This window comes from Heliangelus exortis, chromosome W, assembly GCF_036169615.1.
Source record: "Heliangelus exortis chromosome W, bHelExo1.hap1, whole genome shotgun sequence".
Classification (NCBI taxonomy): Eukaryota; Metazoa; Chordata; class Aves; order Apodiformes; family Trochilidae; genus Heliangelus; species Heliangelus exortis.
Window position 1 is genome coordinate 8,029,997 of NC_092453.1, and position 17,649 is coordinate 8,047,645.

General features: G+C 43.1%; 1 pseudogene; it reads right to left on the reverse strand.

The window, feature by feature from the left end:
* The window catches only part of LOC139789126 (haloacid dehalogenase-like hydrolase domain-containing protein 2), a 28,749-nt pseudogene that overhangs the window by 7,326 nt on the left and 3,774 nt on the right, over positions 1–17,649 (reverse strand).

The following is a 17,649-nucleotide window of genomic DNA, read 5'->3' on the forward strand; positions in this document are numbered from 1 at the left end:
TACAACAGACGATGGGGAGTATGTCTCTCCTGAAAGACCCCGTAAAAAAACGGTGCGTTTTGCACCCAAAAGGGGGAAAAAGCGGCTCTCCATTTTAAAAACAAAACCCCAGCCAAAACCTACCAATATCCAGAGAAGTACCTCTCCTGACTCCTCGGAGGGAGAAGTAGCTCAACTGCGCCACTTGGTCAACAGTTTTATAGAAACTGGAACCAAGAGATTTAACAAATTAGAGGGGAAAGTAAATCAGATCGCCATTAGGAGCGAAAGTGCCTCAGCCGCTTCGTCCTCTTGCCATGATTCTTCTGATAGCTCAGAAGATGAGAGCATGCCTATAACTCACAAACGCCTGCGCCCTGTGATAAAAGTAGAACATACACGTGACATGGAAACAGAATTTAAACAAGTTACTCACAAAGAGTTTCCATACTCTCCTCTGGAGCTGACCCAACTGAAAAGACAATTTAGCAGATTGCCCTTGGAAACTGATATAGATTATGTAGTGAGAGTTTCAGCTTCGGGTGGAGATAATATCTTGCTATCCGAAAAAGAAGCTTCCGGCATTTGGGGTCCGGGAATAATGTTAATTACCGGTAATAACCGAGCCCCCTGGTCCCTGACGCAAAGAGCAGCTTATAACGTTTCACACTTATAACGTTTCTCCCCATAGCCAGGGGAGAACCCCATGTGCTGCCTGGAGGCCTCTCCCAGTTATGGGATAATATTCACAAAGCCTGCATAATTCAAATGATACATGAACATGCTTTGGTGATGAAACAAGAGGACCCACTTATGCTGAAAATAAAACCTGAAAGAATGGATATCTTAATCCGAGGCTTACCTGCACAATTGCAGAGTAAAGCCCTACAGATTAAGACTAGAATCGAAACATCACGAAGCACAAACTATACCTGGTCTGATCTGCTCACAGAATTGACAGAATTTGGACGAAAATATATGGCTCCGGAAGCTAACACTACTTCTGTAAAAGTTTTCCAAACTTCTGCAAATTATAATAATAACCAAAAAATGACTTATGCTGCTGCCACTGCCAGGACCCGCCAAACTCCCCCTTACCAGCAGGAGGAATCACGGGGTGAATGGACATTTGTAAATAGAGGAGGCCGACGGAGAAATAATAACAATAGAAATAATAACAATAATAACAATAACAATACTAACAATAATACTAACCCCCGTCAAAATAGGCCCCCCCGAGACAGAAATAGTTCACCACCGGGTGAATTGGGACCTTTTGCAAAGCTCAAAGAGGAAGCTAAGCGAAAAGGCATCCCTCCTTCACTCTTAAGTCACAATTTTACCTATGGCCATCTAAAAGCCTTGGTAGAAGAGTGGCCCACCAGGTCAAATTCGGGGGAAAGGCCTGGAACTTCCCAAAATTCGGGAAACTAAAAAGTCCTCTCTCTGCTACTAAAAAGAAAGCAAAAAGACGGCAGAGAGAGGAGACAGGTCCTGACCCCAGTTCAGTAAATTCTACTGACCCCCTAAATAAACCTTGGGAAACCATCCCTACAAATCAAAATGATTGGTCTGAAAATAATGCTCAATCAAATTCCAAAAAATCCAGCCCTCCAAAAGACTGGCAAAATGTGCTAAGATTAACCTTAAATAAAAAAGGTGATTTAGAACTTACTTGTGCAATAGGACCAAAATGTTATCTTGTAACATTTGTGATTGACACAGGAGCTCAAATTTCCACACTAAAATCTGATGTGGCCAAAAAATGTGGCATTAATTCTTCTCTGAAACCAATATTTGTGAGTGGTGCTTTGGGAAAGCCTGTGTTACAAAAGACTGCTAAAGTTTCCTTAAAGCTACCTGGAGACGAGGAGTTAATTCGAACCCAGATGATTGTGGATAACATTCCTTACAATTTGTTAGGAATGGATGTATTGATTGGCAGATCCTGGAGAGATGAAAATGGATGCTATTGGAATTTTGGTACTCCCTCACTTAATGTTAGACTGCTAAAAACTGCTCCTCGCCTCCCCCAAAGCAAAATTACAAATGTTAAACAGTATCCTATTCCCTTAGCAGCAAAAGAAGGTATCAAAGAAGTAATTTCTGACCTGAAACAGAGAGGTATAATTGTGCCTTGCCATTCACCTTACAATTCACCGATTTGGCCCATAAGAAAACCAAATGGCAAGTGGAGAATGACTGTAGATTATAGAAAATTGAATGCTGGTACTGAGAAATTAACTGCAGCTGTCCCAAATATAGCAGATCTGGTGCTAGAAATCCAGGAAGCAGCTCACCCAATGCTTGCATCTCTGGATGTGAAAGATATGTTTTTCCAGATTCCAATTGACCCTGACGATCAAAAATACTTTGCTTTTACTTGGGATGGCTTACAGTATACCTTCACCAGGTTGCCTCAGGGCTATAAACATTCTCCCACGCTGGCTCACCATGCTCTTGCACAGGAGCTGGAAAATATCACAGAAATAAAAAATAACCCAGATGTGAAGATTTACCAATACATTGATGATGTACTGATAGGTGGTAAAACTGAGCAAGCTGTGAGAACAGTTTATGATGCCATAATTGAGCACTTAACAAGCTTACAAATTGAAATACCTGAGGAAAAAAGACAACCTCCGTCCCAAGAAACCAAATTTCTAGGGATCAACTGGAAAGCTGGAACATGGACCATTCCTACTGATACACTTTCTCACTTAGGGGAAATAAAAGCACCCACAAATAAAAAGGAATTGCAGGAAATTATGGGGACTTTGCAATATTGGCGAAAGCACATACCAGACTTGTCAATCATTGCCAGGCCTCTATACGACCTGCTGAAAAAGCATCGCCTATGGGAGTGGAATCACAACCATGAGGAAGCTTTAAAACTTCTACTCCTAGAGGCACAAACCTTTCAGACCCTGGGACCTCTCCACCCTGATGATCCAATAATAATTGAATGGGGTTTTTCCAACAGTGCATTATCTTATCATTTCTGGCAAAAAGGTCCCTCCGGAACCACCAGGCCCATCTCTTTTTATTCACAGTCATTAAAAGATTCAGAAAAGAGATATACTAGTTTGGAAAAAGGCCTTCTCACAGTGAGTACTGCCCTTAAGGAGATAAGTAAAATAATTAAAAAACAAAAGGTTATACTGCAAGGACCCTTTAAAGTGCTTACCCAGATATTATCTGGTCAACCACCCCCTGATGGGATTTCTCAGAAAGGAACGATCAGGAAATGGTACAGTCAAATTGAATATTTTGCTGAGCTGTTTCAAATTGTAGAAGGGCCAGAAAAGCAGTTAAAAATTCAGGAACCCCTTGACTCCACAAATGAAAAGGATTTACTAATGAAAACTCCTAGCCCCATTAAGGAAGCCCCAGAATTTGAAAGCAGTATGCATAATGCCTGGTTCACCGATGCTTCTTCCAGAAGACAGGGGAAAACATGGTTTTTTAAATCTGCTGCAATTAAACCCTCCACGGGAGAACAAATAATTAATCAAGATGAAGGCAGTGCACAAGTAGGCGAACTGGATGCTGTTTTGAATGTATTTGTGAAAGAAAAAGCCACTACAGAACCTGTATATGTCTATACAGATTCTTTTGCTGTATTTAAAGGCTGTGTTGAATGGGTAACTTTTTGGGAAATTAATAACTGGGAAATTAATAGTATACTGGTATGGCATACAGAGAAATGGAAGGAAATTCTGCAAATCGCTAAACAAAATCCCAGTTTTCATGTAGGCTGGGTACCTTCTCACCAATCCGATTTGAAAGATGAAGCAAGCAAATATAATAACCAAGTTGATGAATTGGCAAGAATTAGTGTAATTGAAATCAGAGATGCTCTTAACCAAGGTGAAGTCCAAGAATGGGGAAAATTGTTGGAATGGCTTCATTGCAAAAGGGGTCATTCTGGTATCTTTGATTTGTATAAAGAAGCACAATCACGTGGATGGTCTGTGTCGCGTGAGCAATGTAAAACAATTATTTCTGCTTGTGATTTGTGTAAAATTCGGTTGGGGGAACACCCTCTGACAGCTGATAACTTACACCTCCGAGATGGTAAAACATTATGGTCTACTTGGCAAGTAGACTATATAGGACCCTTCCGAAAGTCAGGAAACAAACAGTATGTTATTGTAATGGTAGAAGTTATATCTGGGTTAACTTGTGCCGAAGCTTATGCAAAAGCAAATGGGGAAAATACTGTTTCTTTCCTGAAAAAGGTCTTTGGAATTTTGCCTAAACCTAACAGTATACAATCTGATAATGGGACTCACTTCACTTCCCACTTGGTCCAGCAATGGGCAAAGAGTGAAAATATTAACTGGACATTTCATATTCCATATCACCCACAGGCAAATGGAATTGTAGAACGCACGAATGGGTTAATAAAAAAGCTCCTTAGGCCACAGGAAAGCAGATGGGATGAGAGGCTTAATTAGGCTATTACCACAATAAACAATCGATGGGGCGTTAATGGTTGTCCCAGACTCACAGCATTCTTTCCCGAATCGCCTAATCAAGATAACAACACTGAGAAGCAGCCTTCCAGGAACTTCAGAGGAACCTTGCAGCCAGGTCAAGCCGTTTGTGTGAATTTACCTAACATAGGTAGAATTAAGCTCATTTTGCAAAATCCTCTGAATTCAAACACGTGGGTGGCAACAGACATGAATGATAAACAACACAAAATAAGCACAAATTGGATAGTCTGTGTGCAGTAAATGGTTACTTTGTATTCTGTTAACCAATGTATCTCTTTGGTCCTTTGTGCGATTAGGTTTGTGTAGTGCGAAAGGAAGACTTGCTTACCAGCTTCAGCATTTCTGGGAACTGGAAACCCCCGGCTCAGTCTCAGAATTGGCTACTCTGACACTGGGTACCGAAGAATAACTACGTGCTGCCGGAAGATTAGCCACCTTTTTGGCTGGTACGCAGTGATGTGTAAGACCATGATTTTGTTTCTAGTTGTTCCGAAGTTGCTGCTGCTTGTAACATGTCTGGTTGGGTATGCAAAACCTGATTTGATTGGTATGCCAAGGAATACATTGATTCACGAACCCTGGGATAAAAATTCTTTCCTCAATTTGGGACAGAATATAAGTACAGTCCTGGCTTTACAAAATTGTTGGGTCTGTGGTTCACATCAGGGATTCACACAATGGCCGTGGATGGCACACCCTGTCCACCCTAAATGGATGTTGCATCCCTATTCTAAAGCACGTATGAGTAAGAATCCTGTTGTCTGGGAAAAAGACTCACCTGCCTGGGACCTTCATCACGTCCCAGAGGGGGAATTTTGCCTCAGACGACAGCTGACTGATCGGGATATTAAAACAGGTACTGGAAAAATTCTAGGTTCCTCAACATGCAAATACACCCTGGCTTTGGGATGGCATTGTACTGATAGAAATTGCAGTACCATAGACTGCTCGAAACGCCCTTTGGCTAAACATAAGACTGAGGTTTGTGGCACAAGTAACAGTCCACGACTTAAGCAAATGTATTATGGTTTGGCTTGGCAGTACCGCTCGGGACGTCCAGCTATTTTTAAGCAATATTGGTCCTCTGTGGATAATTCTGACAGACCTCAGAATTCATGACACCAATGTAAAACCAAGGAGGGAGTATGGCTGTGTAAAAGAGCTGATTCAATTCTTTTCCATGCAGTAGCCCCCCCACTCGCCGGAATGAGACATACTATTATGATACTCGTTTCCTTCGAGGAAACTTATTTGCAATCAAAGGTCACCATTTCATTTGTGGACATAAAGCCTATCGTAAGCTTCCACAGAAATGGGCAGGAACATGCTATGTGGGGGTAATCAGGCCTTATTTTAAAGTATTGCCTAATGAAATCACACCACACCTAAAACTGGCCAGAGCAAAGAGGTCCTTCGTGAATTTTGATGTGGCTAAATCTGGTTCACAAAAGTGGAGAGGAACCGAATGGACACCTGAAAGAATAATTAAGTGTTATGACCCTGCAACATGGAATCCTTATGAAATTATTAATGGAGCACGGGATCCAATTTATAACCTAAACAGAATTATTAGGCTCCAAGCCGTTGTAGAATTGGTAGCTAATGATACCAGCCAAGCTCTGTCCTTGTTAGCAGATGAAGTTACACAGTTACGAGACACTGTATACCAACATAGGCTGGCCTTGGATTATCTCTTAGCTTCTGAAGGTGGAGTGTGTGCAAAATTGAATCTCACCAATTGCTGTCTCAAAATAGATGATAATGGTAAAGTGGTGAAACACCTTGCCAAAGAATTAACTACCATAGCAAAAACTCCAGTCCAAATCTGGGAAAATCCCAGATGGACATCTTTCTTCTCCTTCATAAATAATATAGGAGACTGGATTTATGTACTGATTGTATTTGGCTTAATTCTTTTCTTCTTGCCATGTGTAATTAGCATCTGTTCCTCTTGGCTGAATGCAGTTCGGGTGAGACGTGTCCACCAAAATTTATCTCCTGACAAGGCTGACTCAGACACAGATACCAAGTGCCCAAAGGTCATGACCCCGACTTGAGGAAAAGTGCTTAAAACATTTTACCTTCCTTAATGTGTATGTAATAGACCTATGTTATGTCTTAGTAATTTTTCCATTGTATCTTCTTCTATTATTATTGTCATTATAATTCTTATAGTTTTTTCAATATTGCTATTGTTATTACCAAGTTTTGATATGTAATCCATTTTTTTTTTTTTCTCCTTTTAATTTAATTCTTAAGACTCTCTAACACTCAGTATTCTCCTTTGATTTTTATACATATTGTAAATGGACAAAATTGCCATGTACAAGCACATACTTTATTCATGTGGAATTGCTCCTTTGCATGTTTTCATATATGTTCACTGCTACCTGTTAAGCTTTTTGTGTCGGTGACATGTCTACATGATTGGTTGCAAAATTTCCAAATGCTGGTGCTACACAAAATGCAATTTTTTTTTTCTTTCTTTTGTGTATGTATATGTATGTATTCATCTCAGCAACACACTCCCATGGCCTCAAAACCCACGGGGTGAGGTAACGTGATATTGTGAGGTGACGTGATATGGTGAGGTATACATGATGTGGCAAATGTGTGGTACAACAGACAACCACCCCCCACAAATACACGTTAAAAATATACTGGCTTTTGAGCCAGGTAAGACGTGCAGTGGGAAGAACTGTTGTCAGGCAGGGTGTGATTCCCGGTTGCTCCTTAACGGAAACCTCGGAGATGGAATCAGCCTGCTAAAAAGCACAGATTCCAAAAAGAGCCACATGACACAAGATAACCACACCAAATGGGATATACATATATATATATATACATATAAAGAAAAAATAATACTGACTCAAGAGCCACGGGGTGAAATGATGTAAACACTTTGAAAATACAAAATATGTCTCTCGAATCAGTATTTTTTCTGCTCTTTTTAAGATATACCAAACATCCTCAATTAACAGATTTTTTCCCCAAACTTAACTAGCTTCTGTTTTATATCATGCTTGACCAGCTCCTAAAGATAAGACTGCTTATCCAGTCGCCTCCTGGTACATGGTCCAGACAAAGGTAATAAATTGAACAGGGTGCCAAGGACTGAAAGATAATAATAATTAAAAGAGAAGTTCTTGAGATGGCAGAATCTGTGTTATTTTTAGCAAGTCTGTGTGCCAGTGATTTTTGAAAAGACAGAACCCCTTCTGCTGTATAAAACTCCAAGAGAAAAAGGAGAAGGGCGCAGCTCTTCTTCCCCCCCCCTCTCTCGGCACTTCGGCTTCAGCTACGGGACAGAGAAGCGGCAGGAGCAACAGACCCTACGCACCCGACTACATCCAGAGGCCAGGGCCGGCGGACGGTGATAACATCTTGATTACTTTCTCCTTCTTTTCTCTTCTTAATGACTCTTCTCTCCAAAGTAACTAATTGTATAAATCCTAAATAAATCCTTTTAACTTGTTAAAATCATAAAGCCTGGTTATTTTCGTAAATTCACGCGTCGTCTATGAGTAGTGGCTGAATTTTCCTCGCAAACAAAATATAAATAATAACTCGGATCGTAACAAATACACAGTGGGTTAAATTTATGTAGTTGTGAAATAAGAGGCCACTCCTGAGTGGGCTGTAAAACTCTAAAATCAATGCCACTGGCAATGTGCACTATTGAGGTTGCCAGAGAGTCAGTTTGGGTCAATACATGTCCTAATGACACTGAAGTGGCACACAGATAAGGGCAACATTGGCTTCCTACTACAAGGAGCTCTATAAAGGTACTGGTGAGCAATAATTGATACACCCACTTTGGATTTAGTGGTTATAAAGACAGGTTAAGATGCTTGAGATGAGCGTTTTTCAGATTCCAAGGTGAAAAATTTTGTGGTAGTCATCATCCCATGAGCCAAGAGTGGAAAGGGCTCAGAGAGCAAGCAGGGAAACCAAGTGGAGGCAGGGGAGGGTCAGCTGGGGGGGCCGGGATGTTCCACTGACTTTTCTCTGTGCATTTCACAGCAGACAAAAGGTGTCTCACCAGGGCTACAAGCTCTTGTTCAAGGCTCTTCAAGCTCAAGGTCCTTTTCAAGTTAAAATCCAGAGGGCTGTGCTGAGCTAGAACTGGAGAGAAGGATGCATGGCTACACATCTCTGCACTCAATATTGCATCCTTGCTTGTGGACAGTCACAAATTTTACCTGATTTAACCCCTTAATCAATATACAAACCAAAGAGCTTTAGAAATAAGATCAGATCCATGGTTCATGTAGTCCTTCATATTGTGCTGGCCCCTCCTGAACATGAGATGCTTCAGAAGATACTGCCAGAAATCCTGCATAAGGAATAATTTGCCCTAAATACTGGATTTCCTTCTCTTATACTATTTTATCTCTGAAGGCTAAAGTCTGAATGCAGGAGCCATCTCCTGAATACGTCCTTATTTTTGTGTGTTCCCTCTTGTAACATTCCTGACTTTCTCACCTCAACACCACCAACTCTGCCTGTACATCTTTAGTTTATTTATATGTGAAAACCAGAGCTGGACTGCCTGGAGTCCATGGTTAAGACACAAACAGCCCCCACCCAAAAATCCCCAAGGAGGAGCAGACTTACTGAAAGGCTTTGTTCATCATCTCATAGTGAAAGTGCTCAGGGGCCAATCCAACTACCACTGCACTGGGGTCATCTGTGGCTATCCCTGGAAAACCAAAACATGACTCTAAGAGGAGAATTTTCCCCTTGCTTAGCAGTACACAGTCAATGAGTACAATGCATCACTGGACACCAAAACCCAGATTTTTCTGACTTAGACACATCACCTGGACCAGTTTTATGGCTTCTAGAAATAAGGAAAATGTGTTGATTTATCCACACTCTGCTGTTCTTCACTGTGCACACAAAGCTGCAGTTTGACAGCCCTGACAGCAGCTGCTGAGCAGTGACCCTCTCACTGCCCCCACCAAAACACAGCAGACCACACAAATCACTTTTTCAATTTATCAACTTCTTGTTATGTTGCGTGGAATGAGTCTCGCCGTGGGTGCGAGCTCGGTTCGTGAACAGAGTCAGTCGAGCTAGTGTCGGTTCGGCTAGTATCAGGGAGCTAACTTTTATCCGTCCGGCTCTGGAATCCTCTCCGGAAACCACACCCTACCTAACCCGGGCATGCGCCTCAGGGCCAGTCCCAGCTGGCACAGGCGGGGCGGGCACCTGCCGCCTACATTGTTATATGAGATAATCTCTACTTACATTAATCTGTAAAACAGTAAAAAAGGAAGACAAGTGAATTCCACCCAGTTTGCCTATTTCCCCTGGTCACAGAAAACTCCATTTTGGGGTAAATTTTGGCCTCTTGTTCTACATATCAGTCTGGCTGTGATGGCTCAGATGGTGTTACAGCATGACCTAAGAGTTGTTACATTAGTTTGGGTTCTTCTGGAAGGCCAATTTTTTTTTTAGTCTGCTCCAGAACAGCCTGCACCTCCTTTGTCCTCGTGAACAGAACAGAACCAGCCAGGGCAGCAGAAGTACCAAAGAGAGAGTTTAAATATCAGCTGCCCTTGCTGGGGTTGTTCTGCCCTCACACAGTGTATCCTCTGCACCTTTACTGGGAGAATTCCAGCTCCTGGGTCTCCTATAAGCGTCACCACAGCCTGCTGTTTGCTATCTCTTGCTGCATGTCCTTCTGTTAGCACAATGCAGACTCAAGAGATGCTGTGTGGATCTGGGACACCACCAAAAAGCATCTGGGTCCTTTACCCAAGAATGGATTACAGTCCTCCATCTCTGACCAACTTTAAAGAGAGATTTGCTAAGAACAGTCTGATAGCAGTGTAATGGGAAGAATACTGCTGGATCTTTGGGTGGTGATTTTCCCTTTCTTCCTCTCTGTGGACAGGAAATTCTCCATGGGTCAGCAATGTGCTCTTGTGGCCAAGAGGGCCAATGGTATCCTAAGGTGCATCAGGAAAAGTGTGTCCAGCAGATCCAGGGAGGTTCTCCTTCCCCTCTACTCTAAACTGGGGAGACCACACCTGGAATACTGGATCCACTTTTGGGCTTCCCAGTTCAAGAGAGACAGAGATCTACTGGAGAGAGTCCAAGGGAGAGCTACAAGGATGATGAAGGGACCTGAGCATCTCTCCTGTGAAGAAAGAGTGAGAGCCCTGGGGCTGTTCAGCCTGGAGAAAAGGAGGCTGAGAGGGGATCTTCTGAATGTCCATCAATATCTGAGGGGTGGGGGGCAAGAGGAAGGGGCCAATCTCTTCTCAGTGGTGCCCAGGAACAGGACAAGGAATAATGGGTTGAAAGTAGAACATAGGAAGTTTCACCTCAACATGAGGAGAAACTTCTTTCCTGTTGTCCTGGTTTGGGCCAGGATAAAGGTGATTTTCTGTCTTGTACTTTTGCTTTTAGCTAAGTCTCTTGTAAGTAGTTGCACTTGCTGAAATTAACAGCAAGTTTCTCAGACAGTGTGTGTTTCTAGGACTGATAACACTTGATGTTTATAGTTACTGCTAGAGACTGGTATGCAGAGCCAAGGACACTGCTCAGCTCTGAAGAAAACATAAAGAGGTCCCACCTGCATCCCTCCTTTGGGGAGGAACGGACAAGATAGATGCCAGAATTGACCAAACAGAGTATTCCATCCCATACACGTCATCCTCAGTATAAATTTGAGAGATCACGAGGGCCAAGCCAGATTTCCTGATTTCCAGCTTCCGGCTGCCTGCCCTTCCTGCCTCTCCTGCTTCCTTTCCTTCACCCCGGCACCCTGGAAGGATCCCGTCCGTTCGTCTGCCTGTGGTCCTGATCCGTGCCAGCCCATATATGTGTGTTCCTGCCTCCAGTTCCCAACTGCTGCCGACTCCAGGAGTCCAGCCTGGACTTTCCCAGGGCTGCCCTGCAGCCTCGGTGGTGACGTGAGAGCTATTGGGGGAAAGGGGGGAGGAATGTGGTATCCCTTTTCTTGTATATTTGTATATATTTAGTAATTTTTCCTATTTATCATTACTGTTTCATTAAAGTTGTGTAGTTTAGTTTCCAACCCATAAGTCTCTCTCCCTTATTCTCTCTCCTTTCTTATAAGGGAGGAGAGAGAGATTAATAGAGAGCGTCTGTTACTCGGTTTAATTGCCGGGCCAGTGTTAAACCGTGACACCTGTGAGGGTGAGGAAGCCCTGGCCCAGGCTGTCCAGAGAGGTTGTGGAGTCTCCTTCTCTGGAGGCTTCCAAACCCACCTGGATCTGTTCCTGGGTGACCTACATGAGGTGATCCTGCTGTGGCAGGAGAGTTGGACTGGATGATCTCTAAAGGTCCCTTCCAACCCCTGACATTTTATGATTCTCTTTTCTATCTCTCTTTGCAGGATTAGGTTAACAACTATGGCTTTCTGCCTACCAGTGTATCTTATGTCACTGCACCTGATGTTGTGTTATCTTTACTTTGTCCTTCTGGGATCCAACAAGAATCTCCACATTTCCAGCCTTTGGAACATGACAAGCAGCCACAACCAGGAATTTAAAGCTTCCTCCATTGTACTTCAGTGTTTCAAGAGCCGTGGTGAGAGAATATGAGCATAACTGCTTGCAGCAAAAAGAAACAGAACAATCCACTCCAGTCCCAAAGATACAGATAAGGTCACCAATGTACTCTGCTGCTATCACTGCTTTTGCCATCTTACAGCAGCAACAGCTAGTGTAAAACTGAGGGAAAGATCCCAAAACCAGGCAGATTAAATGGATTTAAATATCTCCCATTGAAATAGCTGCTGTCTTGGCTGTTTCTGACCCAGGAAAGCCTTCCCAAGAACACAAATAGAGAATACTGCTGGGGGTGTTACTTCTCTGAACATGAAGTTAGGTAGAACAGATCATCATTTCACAAAGCAAGGGGCAGGGAGCAGCAACATTTTTGCTGCCTTGCATTTAAATAAAAGACTGAATAAACAATATATAGTTTTCAACCCTGAATGTGTTAAAAATGTATCTTCAATTCTCTTGAAACAACAGTTTGGTTAAATCTGTCCTAGCTTCAGACACCTGCCAGGCATGTCTGAGTTAGGATGTATTTCCTTCTATTCCCCTTATTGTTGTGGGAGGGAAATGGGAACATCTGGGATGTAAAGCAAGTTTTAACCAGGGCTTTAGAGGTGACAATCTAGAGAAGTCAGGGTGATGAACACTCTGTCCCCAATTAAGGTGTCAAAGTATATGGAGTGAGACCTAGATGGCAGATCCAAGAGAAGTGACTATAACTACCTGGAGATTCCACATCTAATAATAACCCATTAGGACAGAAGTAGCATCCTGTCTGTGCCCACACACTGGCTTTTCAGCTCTTTACAAGCAAAATTTGTGTACAATAGCTGAGGGACACCTGGTTTCCAACAAATTGACACATCCTTGCTACAAAATAAATCAGCACTGGTAGGTACAATACATCTTCAATAACCTAGTGATGAGAATTATTATTTTTGCAATGGAAATGAATAAAAAAATATTGATTTTTACCCAAATCCCTGACTACCTCAAGGCTTTGGTTGCTGTTTCCACTACTCCTCAAGAAGCTGTGACTTCAGACTGCTTCCACATTAATATAAAAAGAAGAAAAGACCTTCCTGATTCAGGAAAATTCCACATTTTGGGCTTCCTCATGGCTAGCAGTATACAAACAACTGCCTTTCCACAAAAGGGACAGCACTGTGTCTCCTTAGTTGTTCAGTAACATTCCTCACAGCTTCCTGACCACCTCACCTGTGAAGTCAGGCAGGGCCTTATCATCCACCAGGAGGAGAGGCCACACCTGCTTTTGCTCCAGAAGATTTCTGGCTGCTGTCAGAGAGGTGAAGATCTCATTTTCTGCAATGTCAAACCCCAGTTTGGTCAACCTTTCCAGCAGGTCCCTCTTGCACTCCTTGGTTGTGTTTGTCACAAAATGAATGGTGACAGGAGCGCTGTGCAGCCTGGAGGGTGAAGAACAAAACCCAATGAGCCAGAGTGTCCTTCAGTTTATGTCTCTCTAAGAGCGAAAAAGGACCCGCTGTGAAAAAGCTACAGATTAAAAAACTGAACCCAGGGGACTCGTGTCACATGGGAATCACCAAGTTCAGAACTACTGAGGACTGGAGGGCCATCTGAAGAAGATGGCCACAACCACCGGAACAAAAATCAAGTTTCTCCTGCTTGGCTTCTACCAAGAAATGTCAGGAGAAAAACGGTGATTCCAAACTTCATAGCAGTAACAAACACATTTAAAGAATCATGGAATAATTTGGTTTGAAAAGACTTTTAAGATCATCAAGTCCAACATTTACCCAGCACTGCCAAGGCCACCACTGACCCATGGCCCTCAGCACCACATCTCCACAGCCTTGAAAGCTCCTACTTTTCCCTTACTCCTGCCTCAATTTGCAATGAAGAGTCTGTGAGGTGTCCCACAAGCTTAATTTTTGCCACAGCCAGGCACAAGTGAGAATGATCTTCATGGTCTGAAGTGACTACTTTTCCATGTCCCTGTTACTGAAGAACCTGAGCCCCTGCCAGGTTTGAGGTACTTCACCTTCTTAAGAGTTGAACCATAGAATCATTAAGTTTGGAAAAGACCAACAAGACCATCAAGTCCAACTGAACCCAACACCACCATGCCAGCTAAACCATATCCTCAAGAGCCATGTCCACATGTTTTTTAAAATCCCTCCAGGGATGGGGACTCCACCCCTACCCTGACAACCTTTTCCAGGGAGAAATTGTTCCCAAGCTCCAATCTAAACCTCCAGGTCAATTCCTCTTGTCCCATCCCTTCTTCCTTGGAAGCAGAGCCCGACCCCCCTTGGCTCCAACCTCCTCTCAGGGGGTTGCAGAGAGCCAGAAGGTCTCCCCTCAGCCTCCTTTGCTCAAGGATCAACACCCCCAGCTCCCTCAGCTGCTCCTGGGCAGACTTCTGCTCCAGACCCTTTCCCAGCTCTGTTGCCCTTCTCTGGACACGCTCCAACCCCTCAATGTCCTTCTTGTCCTGAGGGGCCCAGAACTGAGCCCAGGATTCCAGGTGCAGCCTCCCCAGTGCCCAGCACAGGGGGACAATCCCTGCCCTGCTCCGGCTGGTCACACAGTGCTGACACAAGCCAGGATGCTGGTGGCCTTCTTGGCCGCCTGGGCACACCCTGGCTCATATTCAGATGAATCAACCAATACCCCCAGGTCCTTTCCCTCTGGGCACTTTCCAGCCCCAACCCTGGAGCATTGCCTGGGGTTGGTGTGACCCAAGTGCAGGACCCAACACTTGACCTTGTTGAACCTCATACAATTATCCTCAGCCCATCAATCCAGCCTGTCCAGGTCCCTCTGCAGAGCCTCCCTACCCTCAGGCAGAACAAGACTCCCACTCAATTTGGTGTTATCTGCAAAATGACTGAGGGTGCACTTGATCCCTTCATCCATTAGTGACATGGATCACTGATTATGACCAACAATAACTGTTGGAGAGTTTTTGGAAGAAAACAGACATGTGAGCAATCCTGACTATTTAGCTTTAGCCAGAGTGAGCTAAGGGCCTTGAGGCCCAGCTGCAAGGTTACTAAAAGATCACCTATGTGCAAAAGATTAGGGAGTTTGTGGGAAAAATCCATGGAGGCTTAAAGGACGACACGCAGTCACCAATATGGTTAAAGTGAAGTCGTTTATTAAGAGTGGACACTCGCTTTATATAGAGCCTTTGTTTATATAACGATATCTTGCAGGTGGCTATATCTTGGACACAAATTCTGTTCTCACAGAACTTCTGCTGGCTTCCTCATTATCCTGTTATTTCTTCTTTTCTACTGCCAGCTCCCTTATCTTTTTCCCATAACTCAACTTTCAGTAACCTTGTAACTGGGCCTCAAAGCCTCCAGCTTTCTAAAACAGTCAGGATTACTCATATGCCTGTTTTTCTTCCAGACAGTTTCCCAACATATCCCCCTTTTTGTTTTTGAGCAATCCTGACTTAATTCATCACGCGAGATAACATGCTAATGATACATTGCCATAAACAACATACTAATAATACGAAAGCATCAAAACCAATAATAACAAATATAATTGATAAACCTTGTCTGATTAAATCTCTAAGCTATTCCCATATCCTTAAGCGATTTAACCATTCATTTAACCCAGTATATGCAACAGTTAATTTTTCATGTTATCTTAATCAATCGCTTTTGGTTGTGAATTGACTCTGAATGATCAGATAAATTCATGCAAATACACTCCATCAAAGTCTTCACAAACATAACCTAAAAGCTAACAATAAAAAGTCAGTGGCAGCACGATATTGTAAAACTGCATGTCTGACACTATCAACATCTTTTAGCATCTGTGTTAAAATACCAGAAGTTAAGTTCATCTGCTTAGCAGTGCAACAGAATAGCACAATCAACAATCAACACATAGACAAGGGATCCCATAATCAACATATAAACAATCACATGAATTACAACATTAACAAGAACCTATTATCAATACAATATGAAAAGCACATTTCACACTGCAATGGAAGGACTTAAATACCTTTTTAGTATGAGGAAGGTCTGGTGTCCACTGGTGCGTAGAGCCAAGAGGGTAGAGGAGGCTTATCCGACAAAAATTCGTCGGGGGGCCCCAAAAGCGTCCCCAGACCCCTCCCGGGTCACGGCACAGTGGAGTCCTGGTTTCCTTCATGGTTGCCCAATTGAGGCCCAAAAAGGCCTAATAAAATTGTTTAGAGACAGAATTCCAAGCCTTTAAACAGCAAAGGCACACTCCTCCCCCCCTTTTTTTTTTTTTTTTTTTTTCTCTGCTGTGGTGTCTGCAGCAGGGCTCATTTTCTGAGCAGCAGCAGTGTCAGTGGGGGCAGAGACAGCAGCTGCAGCTGTAACAGATACACTGGCAATGCTCACCGGCCATATCTGAGCTATGCCCTTGTGTGAGGGGGGGCGAGAAGCGGCTGTGGAGGCAGGAGTGGGGGTGCTCTCTGTACGAGGAGCAGCTCCCACTCCCCGCCGCAACTCTCAGCCTCCGAAAAGGCATACTCATTCTCATAAAATCTGGTGAAGTTAGCCTAAAATTAAATGAAGTGGTACAATCTCCCAAACCAAAACTCAAGTGTAATTACCAAGTTTTTTTTTTGTTTTTTTTTTTTATCTCTGTATGAAACACCAGTGCACCATGCACCACAATATAAATCAATATTGAGAACTATATTGCAATGATGGTCCTTAAGCAGCTTTATCTGCTTCTAGCATTTGCTCAGAAGCTTCTAACAATTGGGCTGCTGTAGCACCTTTTGGGAGTAGCCCTAATGCACGTTTAGTTTTTTTCATTAGCATTGTCATATGCTGACATATAAAAAATTTTGTTTTCATCTTTTCTGTCAAATCGGGATGTGTGTGATATTACCACTGAATATAAGTGATCCACAAATTTTGGATATGGCTCTGCTTCCCCCTGCTAAATATTTGTAAAAGAGGGAGTTGCTTGTGCAGGATCATGCACAGTTTGCAAAGCTTTATACGCCAATTCTTGTGAAAGTTGTAACACTTCAGTTTGAAACCATGCCTGCAAATCTGCACATACAAAAGGACAAGCACCAAGTAACATTTGTGCTTGCACTCCGTATAATGCATCGGTGTTCTGTCTAGGAATCACAGCTGCATTTTCACACAGCATTTGCCATTTATGATGAAATTGCAGTTGTTGAGAAGGAGTTAACAGAGTATTAATGAGCATTTTTGTGTCATTTGGCGTCAACAATTGAGCAGTAAAAAGATGTTGCAAAAGAGATTGAGCAAATGACGATTTCAAACCATACTGCGTAAAGGCAGCTTTGGCTTCTTTTATCATTTTCCAATCTTATGTGACCCATTGACCTCCTCCTCCTGGTCCCACAATCACTGGAAAAGCCATCGGACCCATATTGGGAACCATTTCTCCTTCAACTATAGCATTTTGAATAATTCCCTTCCACCTAGTTACTGGATACACACTTCCACCCCCCCCCCATGTTGGATCTGGAAGAGGTGGAGCAGTGGGTGTTAAAGGGTTAAGGGAAGTAGGAGCAGGGATAGGGAACGGATCAGGGGATAAAAATGGATTAGTGCCCCTGGGTTGTTCAGGGTATTCCCCGGAGCAAAAAACTAGGGTTTTTTCAG